Below are 14,983 nucleotides of genomic sequence, written 5' to 3'. Positions count from 1 at the left end.
GTAGGGTATGCTTCCATGATTTCTGAGTCGGAGGAGGAATCACTAGCGGCTATTTTAGGGTCTTGGGTGGTGCTACCTTGTGTCCCCGCTGAGGGTCTAGAGCTTATCGTGGATGGGTAATGGGTGTCCGTATGAACAGAGGCACCCTCAATATGCTCGTGTTCTAGCACCCGCCCAGATCCTAAGTGCATGTGCTTTTGATACCCTAAGGTGTCAAAAAGCTGCTCTAGGAGGCCTTGTGACTAGTTTTTAGCGTGTTTTTTGTTTGTTTTTTTGCTAGAATTTTTAGAGCGTGTCGTGGAATGGGCCGTGTGATAGCTCGAAACGAGCGTATCGGTCAGAGGGTCGTGCCGTGCTTTACAGCCCTCCGTTTGGTCACTCTATGCCCTCGGAATCCCTAAAACTGTCAATTTCCAGTAGGGAACTAGGCCCAAACTAGAAAGTCTAAGGGTGCAAGTGGGAAGAGAAAGGAGGAGAGTGGAGGACTTGTCCCACATGCTCTCATTCTCTCTTGAGGGAGTAGGGTATATATATAAGAGTGAGTCTAGTATATATCATAAGACTGAGGACTGAGGCCTGGGCCTGGGCTTGGGCTTGGGCTTGGGCTTGGGCAAATGATCCCGATCCCGATCTATCTTTTATACAAACCAACCCGTCCGTTTTAAGAGTCACGTTTTTTATTTTCGAAAAATTGAAAAAACGCAAAAATGCAGAAAACTGCAGAAATTGAAAACGCCGAACTTGAAATTGCAGAAATTGAAAAACGCAGACAATAGCAGAAATTGAAACTTGACAGCAATTGCAGAAAACGCAAAAAACAGAAACCTTCCACACACTCCTTCCCTGCCTTTCCTATGATAGAAATTGCACCACAAGGAAGCGTAAAGTGCTAACCGAGCTTAGTGTAGGGCATATCCCCGGCAGCGACGCCAAAAATGTGCGCTCCTTGCCGCACTGTCGAAGCAAGGGACTTGCCAATACACCGTATGCGAGCCACAAACGGCTCCAAGCACACAACAAGCCTAAACTAGCAAGCTCAAGAAAACAAAGGGTGTGTCACTCACCGCTCTACGCTTGCCTTCGTGGTGGATTCCTCGCCGCGATGAAGAAGAAGCTGCAGTCGTGCCGCGCTCAACCGCTTCGCCGCCGTCGTGCCTTCGTAATGCTCGATCGCACACACACTCTCCCTCTCTCTCTCTCTCTCTCTCACACACACACACAAAGAGGTGAAGAAGAAGAAGATGGAGATGGAGCAAGAGCACTCTTCAATTGCACAAATGAGAGAATGAGTAAAAATTAGGTTTAGTTGGCTTTTATAGGAGCTCACCCCATTCACACTTGGGCGCCTATGCTTAACCAACTAATCCCTTGAATGTCCAAGTTAAAGTGCGCCTCTCATCGGCGATCACTCTTACCCTTTTCCTATTGGTCCGACAAGCCCGGTACCTGACTCTACCAAATACATAATACGCGTCCATCGTAGGTGATGGGTGTCCGTGAGCCGTGAGGGTTAACAACAGTAAACACGCTGTAATCAACAAGCTGAACACCTCTCCTCAGGAACTGTCAGTATTTTGAAAATTTTTGACAGAGTCTCCCCTGTAAACTGAGCTCTGGGAACCAAAAGATAGCTCAAAAAACAATCATAAATAGCTGACCAGTGACAAATCTAAAAAATCTATGTAATATGTTGTCCTGTAAGCATACACTGTCTCCTCTCTGGGCGATGACAGAACCTGTATCTGTCTCAAGACTGAATCCTGAACAATGCCTCAACGGCCTGACGCATAAGATGCAATCCAGTGTCTACACAAATTCTTACATCCTAAGGGATAAAAGTCACCGAAGAGGATGCGTGTAGAGGGGAACTCCAGCAACCTAATCCACCTCACACTGGGTAACCCAGCCCCCAGTGCTTGGCTTCAAAAAACCTCACACACGACCCTCTCAGATGGCTCAGCAAACTGCCCAGAACTAGCATACATCCTATAATAGACCAATCATTGTCCTATGACCGCTGCGGCGGTCTGTCTGCTAGCGTGACTCACAACTAGCAGACCCACAATCACAGTACATCAATCTGCAATACATGCCAGTGGTGTCAAGCCGTCGTATGGCCACACCTCCCCTGGAACCTGGCAAGCACAAGAAGTAACAATGCAGACTGCAATATATATATCTGATGATATATATGTGTACCTGGTCTATAGATGATGCTCTGAAGACTAATGAGTGATGTATGTCGATGCCGATATTGATGTCGGCCACCTCCTGCTTGCCAATCTACACAAGACGGATTTCTTTGCAGCTGAAATCTATCTTCTGCTGTAGTGCTCAGAACGAAATTCTGAGGGCATAAACGGCTTCGAAAGGGGGGTAAAACCCCGGGTCACCTATTGGAAACGCTCCCGGAACGCCAAGTGTGAATTTTCGAACTCCGGATCCAGAATCTGCCGGAAAAGTGCACGCGCGCGCGATTGCGCAAAACCGCACTGAACTAAGGCTCTGATACCAATTGAAGTCACGGAGCGGAGCATGGATCGACTCTCTCACACACACACAGTGAGCTTACACAGTACAGTACGCAGAGAACTGTTAGAAGGGTTATCTCCCAATTCCTTAGTATTCACAAAGTATATGTGAGTATATACAAAGAGTTAGAGGTAAGTGAGTTAGGCGGGCGGCCGGCCATATCCGCATAAGAGGCCACTTGGGCTTTAATCCCAACACTAGGTCTCACATAGACACAACATAACATAGAAATTTTCTTTTCACGTACCTAGTAGCTTTTTTTGCTACTTTTTCTTGACACTTTTTTGCTTCATTGATTCATTTTTTAGCACTTTTTTGTTTCTTCCAACATGAGAGTTTTTATGGCAATTGGACTAAAGGACTAAAAATCTAATCGTAACCCTAGGTCATGTAAAAAATGAATGGAGTATTAAGACTATCACTAAGAGTTTAGGACTAATGAGAAATGAACCTACATTAACCTAAGGTCAAGGCCAATTACCTATGATTATAACACATAAAACCTAATTTTTATGAGTTAATATTCACAAAGCAAAGTGTTGAAACTTTAGTATGCCTAGCTTTTGAACATGAAAGAACCATAGCTTAAAAGCAAAATTCACTAAATCCAAGCATGGAGAATGGAGAGATGAACACAAGAGCAAAATCATGGAAGGATTACACCTATTCATGCTCTTTTGAGCATCCTTGAGCAAGCATCCCGTTTGTAGAGAAGTCTCTTGATCCTTTTATTACAATCCAAGTTGATTTGAAGCTAAGTGTAAAAACAAGCTCCAAGGCCTTTTATTGAAAGCCAAAAGCACACCAAAAAAAAAAACATTAATGAAAACCTAAAGCTAGGGTCTTGCATACCCGAATTTGCCAAAGGGAAAAAACCCAAGGGAAAAAAGTGCCTTTGGTTATGCACATGATTCTCTTTAGTAGCAAATGTATGCATACATACCAAAATGAGAGATAAAATGCTTCTACATAAGCACATTTTACAATTTTTACAATCTCTCGCGCATGATTCAAAGTTGATTAGTTTCTAGCCCAATGAAATATGGAATTAAAAACAAGCCAAGAGCTAGAAACAATGCACTTTGATGAAATAAAGTGGCTCTTGAAAGACAAATTTACATTTTTAAAGCTCTCCAAAAAGTTGGCTAGCAACTAGCTCACATGAAATGTTACATTTTAAGAGCAAGCTATGAGCTAGAGATGAATGAAAGTTTTTTTTGCCCACAACCCTTCAAAACAATGCACAATTGTTATTGCCCTAGCATTTATCATTCAATATAAGCACTACAGATGTCATGTTCAATCACAAGCCGAAAAATTTTGGTGCACAGTCTCAACCAAGCATAAAAAATTTCAGCAATGTAGCTCTCCAAAATGAAGCCATATGCATGCCCAAAAGAATTATCCATTTTGTCCAATGAGAACTTTTAATCATGCCCAACATATAAGCAAAGTTTAGTGCAATAGGGTGTTTGCTTAATCAAGGAACACACTTGATGCTCACATCCATCTGGCTCTCATGTGGCATGCATAGCAAAGGAGCATAAGATGAAGTGAAATGTAAGATCCCTTGAAGCATCAAAACTTTGTTTTGTATCATTGGCTACCATCCCTTCAACAATATCACCACGGAAGCACCTAGCATTTGAAACAAGCACTAAGAATTTTATGGTTTTTCCACATTGTTGCGTGCAATCCTTTCAAAATAACTTCCATATCCATAATCAATCAATGCTTGAATTCAATGCTTTCATGTTCTTAAGTGCCAAGTGGATTTTTTCACATAAAATAGGAGAGTTTTTAAATGACATTAATCATTAGTGCATGACATAAGTGATCATTCAAGCCTTTGATGGCCAAGGATTTTCTCATCTTGTTTCTTAGCCCGACAACCTTCACAATGATATCAATTTTAATGCTATAAAAGCTTTCTAGCATTTAAATCAAACATTGAAAGTAGTCATGACTCAAAAAGCACCCATATCTTTGTTATTTCTACACAAATATAATGGCTTTTTATCAATCATCCATACGTGTCATAATAATCAATATCTAATTCTCCTAAATGATTTTCTCATGTTAAACTGATCATTTAATATGGGGAAGTGCCAGGGGAGAAAAAGCTAGAATATTGGTTAAGCTAGCAGACCGGCCATAGTAGGGATCCAAAGGAGGGAAAATAGGGATCCAAAGGGGGGTGCATCTGCAAAAGAACCATGTGCAACATTGGGCTAAAAAGACCCTAAGGTTCAGCCCATTAAGACTTCCAAAATGCTAAGGTTCCAAAATTCAAAGGTTGTGTCCAAAGGTCAACCTTAAGGGAATTGGATGCTTTGTGTGTGACCAAAAAAGTCTTTGAATATCCCTACATAGGAGGGGGAGAGCCTAGCAAGTAGGGGATGAGAGACAAGGCCACACACACACACACACACACACACAAGCTCCCTTTACACAAAGGGAATGAGAGACACATGTAAGCTCCATAGGCCAGATGCCCACAAGGTGTACCCAATTCCTATTGGATGACCCTTGAAGTGGACCAATGAGAATTAGGCTAGAGCAAATTTAGCCTAATTAATTTTAAAACACTTAATAAAAAGAACCAATGAAAATTAAGTCTCATGGATGATTATTGGACAGCCCGTGAAGTGGTCCAATAGGAATTGAGCAGCCCAATGGGCTACTTAATTCCTATTGGTGTTCGAGGGCTAGCTATGGTGGATGCCATCTCATGCAAGCCATGGCGGGAGAGGAAGCTGCAGCAAGAGAGTATACGAGAAGGAGAGAGCAGATCAACACAAAGCGCAAAAGCCACAAAAATACTATTGTATTAGATTAACTTTTGAATTCTTTACATATAGAAGCTGCTTGCCATGCAAACTGAATGCTAATTGAACCATGCAACTGCATGATACAAAAGATCTTTCTATTGCATGCCTATAAGAGGCTTTTCCCACGGGCTGACCGACAAGGGCTTGAACCCAACAATTCAATCTTCTTACAAAAAGCTACAAGTTTTTTTATCTTTGGAGAAAGTTAATCTCATGCCGAGGGGTATTTTGGATAATTCAAAAAATTTGAAGAGCATTTTGGGAATTTATGACAGAATATTGGGGGTATTTTTTAAAATTTGAAGGATATTTAGGAAATTTTCGCAAATAAGAGGAGTATTTTGGTAATTTTCTCATTTTTTAATATACTATGAGAGAGAGAGAGAGAGAGAGAGAGAGAGAGAGAGAGAGAGAGAGAGAGAGAGAGAGAGAGAGAGAGAGAGAGAGAGAGAGAGAGCTAGATGGAACAACTGCATATCTTGTCAACAAAAAATTATCATTAGCGATTTCGATTCTAACCCTATCTTTCACCAATATTAGCCAACAACTAGCAAAGTCTCATTGTGTCTTGTGCACAACAACAATCCCAGCCTGCCTCTCCAATAAGGCCACACTGGCATGGAAACGCTTCCTACCACCTTTTCATCACAGGTTTTGTAGAAGCAAGCTGAGAGAGAGAGAGAGAGAGAGAGAGAGAGAGAGAGAGAGAGAGATAGAGAGAGAGAGCAACAACCTAAAATATTCACGCTAGTCGGCTAATAAGGTTGCCCCATGAGCAAAGAGTTGAAAAATACCAAGGTCTACTATAATTAAGCAAAGAGTTGGAAAATACTCAAATATAGTGCAAAAGTAAAGGGGGGGACGGTTGCTTGCCAGATCGAGCGTTGATGCACAGGAAAGCCAACAGGCAGCATGTCAGCAATGTTAGACCAATGTTTGGGAAAATTGATTTTCATAAACTTACAAAATTCCTTTGGGCAATGGAAAAGTTACAAGGTTTCTTTTACTTGCTATCAAACGATACAAGAAAGAACAATTATCCAATTTAGTTTTAGGCTTGGTAGCACCTACCTCTTGCTTAGCATATATCTATTCTTACTTTTTAACCACCATCTTTAGGATGTCTAGGGCCAATTATTTAGTCTCTCAAGTGAAGAAATGAGTGACTTACAGGAACTCTTGGCTGTGTGTGTTTAGATAAAGTGTCTCTCACTAACTCGCTCGATTTTATCATCGCTCAGAAAAGTTCGCTCGGAGTATGGGATTCCTCAAATCACACCACAATTAAGTTACACACACTCAAAAACCAATGAAATTTGTAGTGAAAGTACTCTATTCTAAACATCCTATACTCACTAGCTTAGGTTATCGATCCTCGGCAACAGCGCCAAATGTTGGGTGTCGTTGTAGCAACGACCTAATTGCAACCCACACAAAATTATCAATCTGTGGATTGGCAACCCGGCTAGGGCTTGGAGGCACGAACGTCATAGGATGCATCAAAATAGAGGATTCCAGAGAATACCTCACCAATGCAAGTAGAGATTATCCATGGCAAGATTAACTCTAATCATACTCTAATCACTAATCAATCACCTCCTACACACATCAAGCCCACTGAAGTCTGACTTGCCAATCTTATGGAGTCACAAGAACACAGTCAACACAAGCATCCATGAACAAAGCACACACTAATTGCATTGAATTTGGCTTTTCCAATCATCACATGCCAACCAAGGTACTCTAATCACATCACACACAAGTGGCATTGAGCTCAAGGCTCTTAAACCTTCACACACTTAAGCACACAATTAGGCAAAAACTCTAATGACATGACCAAGAGTGCATACACACTACACTAATCAAGAGAATTAGAGAATTCATCAACTAATTGAAATACTTATGGAAGAAGAGAGTTAAGATCAAAGCAAGAAGTAATTACCTCTCTCAAATCTAGAATAATGAGAGTGTAAAACTTCAATGGTGCAGACAGCTTCAATGGTGCAGTCTCTTTAGTGCTACCACTAACCCTGAGTAGACTGTTGCACACAAATTGGTTATTGCAAAACTTTTACACTCTTTAAAACTCAATGGCTTTCCTTTTATCTCACCTTTGTCTTCATGTACCTGCATGATGGCGGTCAAGTCTTGGGAGCTACAACAAACTTGCTCCACTCAAAAGATGATTTGCACTTGTTTGTAATCTACTTGTCAACCATAAGTGCAAACCAAAACAATGAGATCAGAACAAATTCTCTTTAGTCCACTAAAAGCACTCAAGTCACACATCACTTGTCCATCACTTAATTCATTTGAATCACTAAATGGCTCGTCATGAAAATCACTTAATTTACTTGAATCACTCAAGTCATCTGCATCACTTAGTTCACTTGAATCACTTAATCACTCGTCATTAAAATCACTTAATTCACTTGAACCACTTAATCACTAAAGCATTAAAACCACTTGAATCATAGAATCAAATTACATCATTTAAGTCACTTAAACTTCATAAATCACTTAAAACATATGTAAAACATGATATTTATATTCAATTATTGGCTAGTCGTAGACCAAAATTGGGTACAATATCATAACCATGTTGATGGGATCCAAACATACATAGAGATAGGTTGAATGCGCTTGGTCTTCTTCTAGAGCATGGCTTTTTTTGGAGATAAAGTGGCGATGTACATTTTTTACAAAAGGGCTTTTTCTCAGGTTTGGCAAGCTCTAGGAAACAATTTAGTATGCAACACAAAGTGTGGCATACAATATATACATCAGTCTCCATAGGGAAATGTGGAGGCTTGATAGATATGCATTCTGGAAAATCCTAAGGGTAATCTTTCTCCTGCTTTGCCGTCACCTTTTACGATAGGGATATAAGACTTAGGAATGTCTTGGTCGTTAGAAAAGTGGACGTCCATCCCCAATCACAGATGCCTACATAGATGCCTTTGTCTCCAAAATGCAACATTATATTGCGACCATGCAAATTATTATGAAGGAGGTGATGGTGGTGGATAAACTTTACTATCTACAAAACTGCATTGATGATGTGCAAAATATTGCTCTAGAATATTTCAATGGTACCACATGTATCCAAGTAGTCTCTAAAAGCAATTTTGCTACCATTTGAGTTTGAGTCCTGAAACCACTACTCAGTGTTGCCACCATTTTTGAGTTTGGATACAAGTGTAGGGAGTGGGCTGTGGAGAGATATGGCCATTGGCAATGTCATCCCTTGATGTTGGATTTTTACCATTGTGGTATTGTCATGAGCTTGTTGCAGTGCTAACGTACTATAAGGAACAATTTTGAAACACTTTGTTGCATAGATTGGCTTTGGGAAGTGAGGATGCTGCATTGCAACCTATTTCACTACATCCACCTACCCTCACCTAAATGTGGCATCAACAAATGAAAAATGGCTCTATTAGGGAGCAGATACAATAACGAAGACCGGGTGCTCATGTCTAGTTGTGCTGCTTCTGAAATTGAAACTTGTAGCTCCCTCTCTCTTTTGATAGGTGCACTCAATGGCTCATTATCTGTATGCTTATGCTTCAAAGATGAATCAATATTTTCTTTGTTCTTCAACTCTGCATGTAGCTGCTTCACAAGTTGCATTCGCTCATGCACATTAGGAAGTGCATAAATGGCCAGAGCATGCAAACTATCAAAGGAGACCTTGATCTTTCTGACAATTTTTTGAATTTCATTCTCTATAATTCCATTCAAGAGAAGGGTAGTGTAGAAGGAGGTGGTTGGATATGCCCATTGTAACTGGGTGAATGAGTAGTGGGAGTTGGCTTGGATGAGACAGGTAAAAGTTGCAGGTGCAACACGGTCAATATGACACATTCTTAGGCATCAAATGTACAAAAAAATGTAGCATCTCCCAATGTACTTGTGATGCACTTGTGAAATCTTTGTCTCAACCATCCTTGTAAATACATAGTTGTGTTAATGACAAGCACGAATAAAAGAAAATAAATGCTAAAATTTAAAGATAGACGTACAAACTATCTTCAAACAATGTTACTATGTGAAACATAGAGAGCATCTAGTATTGATAATCATGCCATTTGTTTTCATAAAAAATAGAGAGAGATATAGAGAAAAAAAAAGATAGACACAAAGAAAATGAGAAACATGCATGTGTACAATCCAACCGTGTGAGACATGCATCTCTAATGCAAATTTGGATGTTGTAATGGAAGTGTTGATAGATTCTCTATCAATCAAGACATTGCTCAAGTGTGAGAATACGTCTCCAACATAAATAATAGCTGAATAATTTTGAAAATACCATTCTAGCATTGGAATGCAAGTCAAACACGATAGCTATGATTGTATCTACCAAATCGCACAACAATTTGAGACAAAGAGAATAAAATTTTCAACTTAAGACTCATCTCATTGTTTAAGATATTAAATGAATAACATTTACACTCTCAAGATATAATAACGAATATAGAGAGAAGATAAACTTCAACTCCACATTCTTTTATCATAGTTTAAGATAGAAGATGTATAACAAATGGGAGGAGTTCTTGTGTCGCAAAGCACTATGTCATGCAAATTGTGAACCACAATCTAGAAATGTTGATCTAGTCTGTGAAATGTGAGGCAAGCCTCCAACACAACACGTACTAGACATCTATCTATGCTCCTCTTTGAAGTGTGAGATCTCACAAAGCCTTTAACACGGCATGAGTGAGATGCTATGCTCCATACCCACATTGGAGCTCCCTAAACCCTCTATGAGTGTGCAAGAGTCTAGACTTTAGAGACAATTTGGGAATCACCAATGTCTCAAAGATTTGACCATATGGACAATTCTCAAATTGTTTTCCAATACCAAATCCTTCTACAAGGTAATACTTGAGAAGATCTTCTGAGCCATGCTCTCAAAACTTTGGCTAAGATTTGTCCATGTGGTCAAATTGTAATCTCTTGTTGAAATTGGGAATTGAGAAATTCTCAAATTCACTAATATGGTGTTAAAATGCTCCCAATGTTGGTAGGTAAACTAGTGCTATGCTACCTATGTTGCTACAACTAGTAGGAACTCTCTCATAGAAGTCGCAAGAATGAGATTTTGATCAAAAATTTTGACACTTTTTATCAATATAATTTTTCAATTGGAATGTTTTTTGTACGAAAGAGTTTTGGATCAAAAAGAGTTTTGATCAAAAAACACCTTGACTTATATGGAGGGTACACATATAATTTGGATAATCGGCATATAGTTCCATTTAAAACGTTTGGATTTTTTTATACGGGAATTTAATTCCATCTTAAAGTTTGAATCTTGAAGTGTTTATGTCCACTTGGCAATACTTATCTTGTAGATTTGTAAGCTCCAAAGAAATAGAAATAGATTCCATCTTAAAGATTTGTAAGCTTTAAAGAAATAGAAATAGATATTATCAAACACTTTCCATGGAAATGGTGTGTGTCATTGAGGATGCATTCTATCGATCCATTTTTGATGGTCAATGCTATATGTGGAGTAGTGCATACACAATGGATGTTCTTTCTTGAGATATTTCTAAAAACTCTCAAATATTTTATGCAACTATGGGCCCCCAACCTGAGGCGTGCATGGTCGAAGGATGGATCCTACAAGAGGCATTTTATATATCCTAAACTATTTTGCTTTTATTAATCCCTCTATGGCTTGGATGTGGTCAAACGAGGGGAATGCAAGGACGAATTCACACCTGCCAAGCGGAATAGGAAAATTAATTGTCATGGACATGGAGCTATGTGAAGTGGTCAACAATTTTTGCATCCTCAATGCAAAGATTATGACCAAGTGGGTGGACTTGTGAAAAACAGCAAAGAAAATGAATTTGCAAAAAAGAAAAACATGGAAGTGAGTTCATAGAGATAGGAGGCAGCCCTGGTTCCTCAACACATTGCATGTTTTCCATATCTCATTAATCTTGAGTGGCTCCATGAGAGAATGATTGAAGCAAAGTCACGTGGAGAGGCCATCGCTAACAAAGAATGGGAGTATGCATGAGGTACATGCCAAAGATAGAGTATTCATACACCACAACCATATCGTAGTTTTTACTTGATTTCATCTTTATATATGATTGTATACTTTTGTCTATCCTATAGTGTATTTTCTTTAATTATATGTGGTCAAAGGACCGACAATTTTGCACATGCCCATTGACAATGAGCGACAAACCACCATGGATTGTGGCGTCGTGGGAAACTTTGACATAGATAGTGAGGATATTGAAGGCCTATTTTAGAACCTTCCATACCTACCTCTTTGAGTGCAAGTGGTTTGAAAATGTTTCTAGATAGCGAGAGAATGGAATCTACAGGGTGGACTCCAATGTGCATCACAGAGGGAGGCATGACAACTCAATTTCGCCAAGAAATTGTGAGCAGGTGAGTGATGAACAAGTTTACCTTTATTTGTTTGTACCCTAACACTAATGAGACTCACTTTGAACTTCTTTTGTATGGGTCATTTGTATCTTATCAATCCACCAACCAAGATTTTGGTTCATAGTTCTAGTACCATCTTGAGCAAGGACCATTTCTGCCTCTAATGAAGTGGAGACCATCTTCGACCCTCTCCCACCTACTACTTTAGATGAGAGCAAGGAGAGTGAAATTGATGAATCAAGTCCCATTGTCAATCTTAGTGGGGAGGATAATTTTCGTGATGATGATGAGATGGGAGATGAAGAATTCAAAGATGAGGAAGCCCACACATCCACAAATGATGATTTAATTTCTCTCTATTTTGATTTGGTAGCCATGGGTTTATATTTAAATGATGTCAATTATAGATATATTTTTGAAAATGACTCATCAACATTTTCTACCTTTTATTCTATGATTTTTTTTGTCGTGCCCCCCCCCACCTCCCCCCCCCCCAAATGTTATCAAGCATGTTAATTTATAATGTTTCACTTAATTTAATAAAAAGTGACATTTATAAATGTAAATTAAATCATATGTATGTGATTAGTTTAATGATCAAATGTCCACCACTTTCTATATCCATTTATTTGGAAATATCATGCTCTATAAGTGCTTTTTTGTAAAATAAGAAGTGTTAGGCAAATTTGACCTTGTTTAGTTCCAAATTGTTGCACAATAATGATAGAGGTAATAATAATAATCATCATCATAAAAGACATATAAATTTTTAATTTACAAACCCCCCTCTCTCCCCTTTTGCCACTCTATTTTGGACTCTCTCAATAAAAATCACGATAGATGGTGGTGGCAAACTCTTCATCCTCTATAGCGTCATTAATAATAGGATTGATTCCATCATTATTAGATGTGTTTGTAGAGAATCAAGAACTTACAAAAAAACCTATAATTGACCAAAAATAGCCTATATCTATCACAACCTATGATCACAATGTGCATACATAGGCCCAATACAGTGCTTCATAGTACTACAAAGTAGCTATGAAAATTGTAGCACCAACTGAGTCTCTTGCAACACCAAAATGAGAGATTTGTAGAAACTTGAACCTTTGTGTTCTTGCATGCATGTGAATGCATCTAGCTCCAAGACAGAGGGCCAAATGCACCTGAAATGGAAATCTTACTGCGCATGCCCAATCCAAAGGACTAAATAAAATCCCAAACTACACAATCTCCCACAAAATTAAAAAACATATATATAGTTATCTAGGACTTCCAAGAACCCTATGGATGATTGTAGTACCAACACATGAGGAGGAGAATGCAAAAAAAATTCAATTATTTTGGTGCTCTTGCTCAAGGTAGACCATATCAATGAAGTCTACCTATAGTACCCCTAGCGATGATCTATGTATCTGCTACCTTGTGTCAGTGGTAATGTAGCTGAGAAGTCATTTGTGTGATATGTATGCAGCCTATCTTTCTTAAAGGATCACAATGGCAAATATGTTCTTTTGTCTACACACACACACACACACACTCACTCACTTGCTCACTCATACACATGAACTTTCTCTAATGCAGAGTAGCTTCTACTTCTCTCATATTCTGTCTATACAAGCAGTGGCTTCAAATATTTAATTTTTTTTCTAGTCTCCAAAGGTGATGGAAGCCTCACGTATGTTTATTGTGTCAAAGAGCTTTAGACAAGAGTAAAAATGAGACAAAGAGGCCTGGTTTTGAACGGAGAGATTCTTGAATACTCAAATTAAGGATACCATTATTTCAACTTTCCATAAAGTTTGAGGCCCTCTAGTCAACATCTTTGCATGCTTTGGAGAACTCTAAATTAAGGATACCATTATTTCAACTTTCCATAAAGTTTGAGGCCCTCTGGTCAACATCTTTGCATGCTTTGGAGAACTCTAAACAACCGACTTACTTCTCACTATGTGTCACCCATTTTGAAGACAGAGAAAACACCTTTCTCTACATTACTTCTCACTATGTGTCACCCCTTTTGAAGACTAAGAAAACACCTTTCTCTACATTACATATAGTTGTGTGTGTAATCCAAGGAAACACATTACCTGATTTATGAACCATTTTCACCACTTTAAGGTTGAACTCCTTGTTGTGGAGCTAACTAATCTAGTTCGTAATTTTTGATAATCTAGTTGAATGAAATAAGGTTATATGATAAGACCAAGCCAAAATTTCTAAAAGCAAAGGGTTGATTCTCTCTTCTTCCTAGAGATTAGCTAGAAGCCCAAGAGGCTTCTCTTTTGATGTGACTAATGCATGGAATTGAAGTGTAAAGTTGGCTAAAAAGGCACTTTGCTTTTCTAAATAATTGAACAAAGTGTTAAAAAATTGCAAAGCAGTCGTTTACAAACATCTCAACTTAAGTTCACATCTCAAAAGATGGACTTTTTGTCATTACTTAGAAGTTTGCTAAGCATGGGATGGCATTGATAGTATAAAACTATCTTTAGAAGGTTTTTATCCTCAAAGTCTTGAGAAATCACTCACATAAGCTCTATGAGATAATAATTTTCACATCTTTTGCTCCCGTTGGGGAAGATTCAAATCAAGGGACAAAGACCTCCTTAGGAGTAATTGTTATTTTGGACATCAATAGATTCTTTAATAACATTTTCGATGTAATTTTCCCACTAATTTTAACCTCTTCTTGAGATGTCAAGTTCAACATAAGTTGTCAAGCCATTGCTAGCAAGTACATTTTGGAGGAAGCTAAAATTAGTTTGATCTTAAAACACTTCTCTATTAGCTTTTGTTACATTACTAATGTTTTTGAGTTTGTTGTTTCTCCTTTTTTGCATTCTCGCTATACGATAGTCGAAGATGAAGATGAACAAGCACAAATAGTTGCTCTCATCACCTTAAGTGTTTCCATTTTTATTTTCTTTTTTCATGCTCCCAATTGTGAGTGAAAGAGTTATGTTATCTCATAAATGACTATACAAGAAGTCTCAAGCACATCCCATGCCTTGAGGAGCCAAAGAATACCACATGCCTAAGCCTTTTCATAAACATTTATATGAGATAATTTTGGGATGACCTTTCATGAGACAAATAAGGTTGATCCAAGACCACGGACACATTTACCTAATGTGAAACAAGTCAAATCAATTACATAAGTAAACCTGAAAGATCACTCTTACAAGGATGTCCTAAAA

The sequence above is a fragment of the Adiantum capillus-veneris genome, chromosome 18, assembly GCF_014529385.1.
Source record: "Adiantum capillus-veneris isolate H3 chromosome 18, ASM1452938v2, whole genome shotgun sequence".
Lineage (NCBI taxonomy): Eukaryota > Viridiplantae > Streptophyta > Polypodiopsida > Polypodiales > Pteridaceae > Adiantum > Adiantum capillus-veneris.
The sequence above is the reverse complement of the archived record's forward strand: the minus strand, read 5'-3'. Positions refer to the sequence as shown.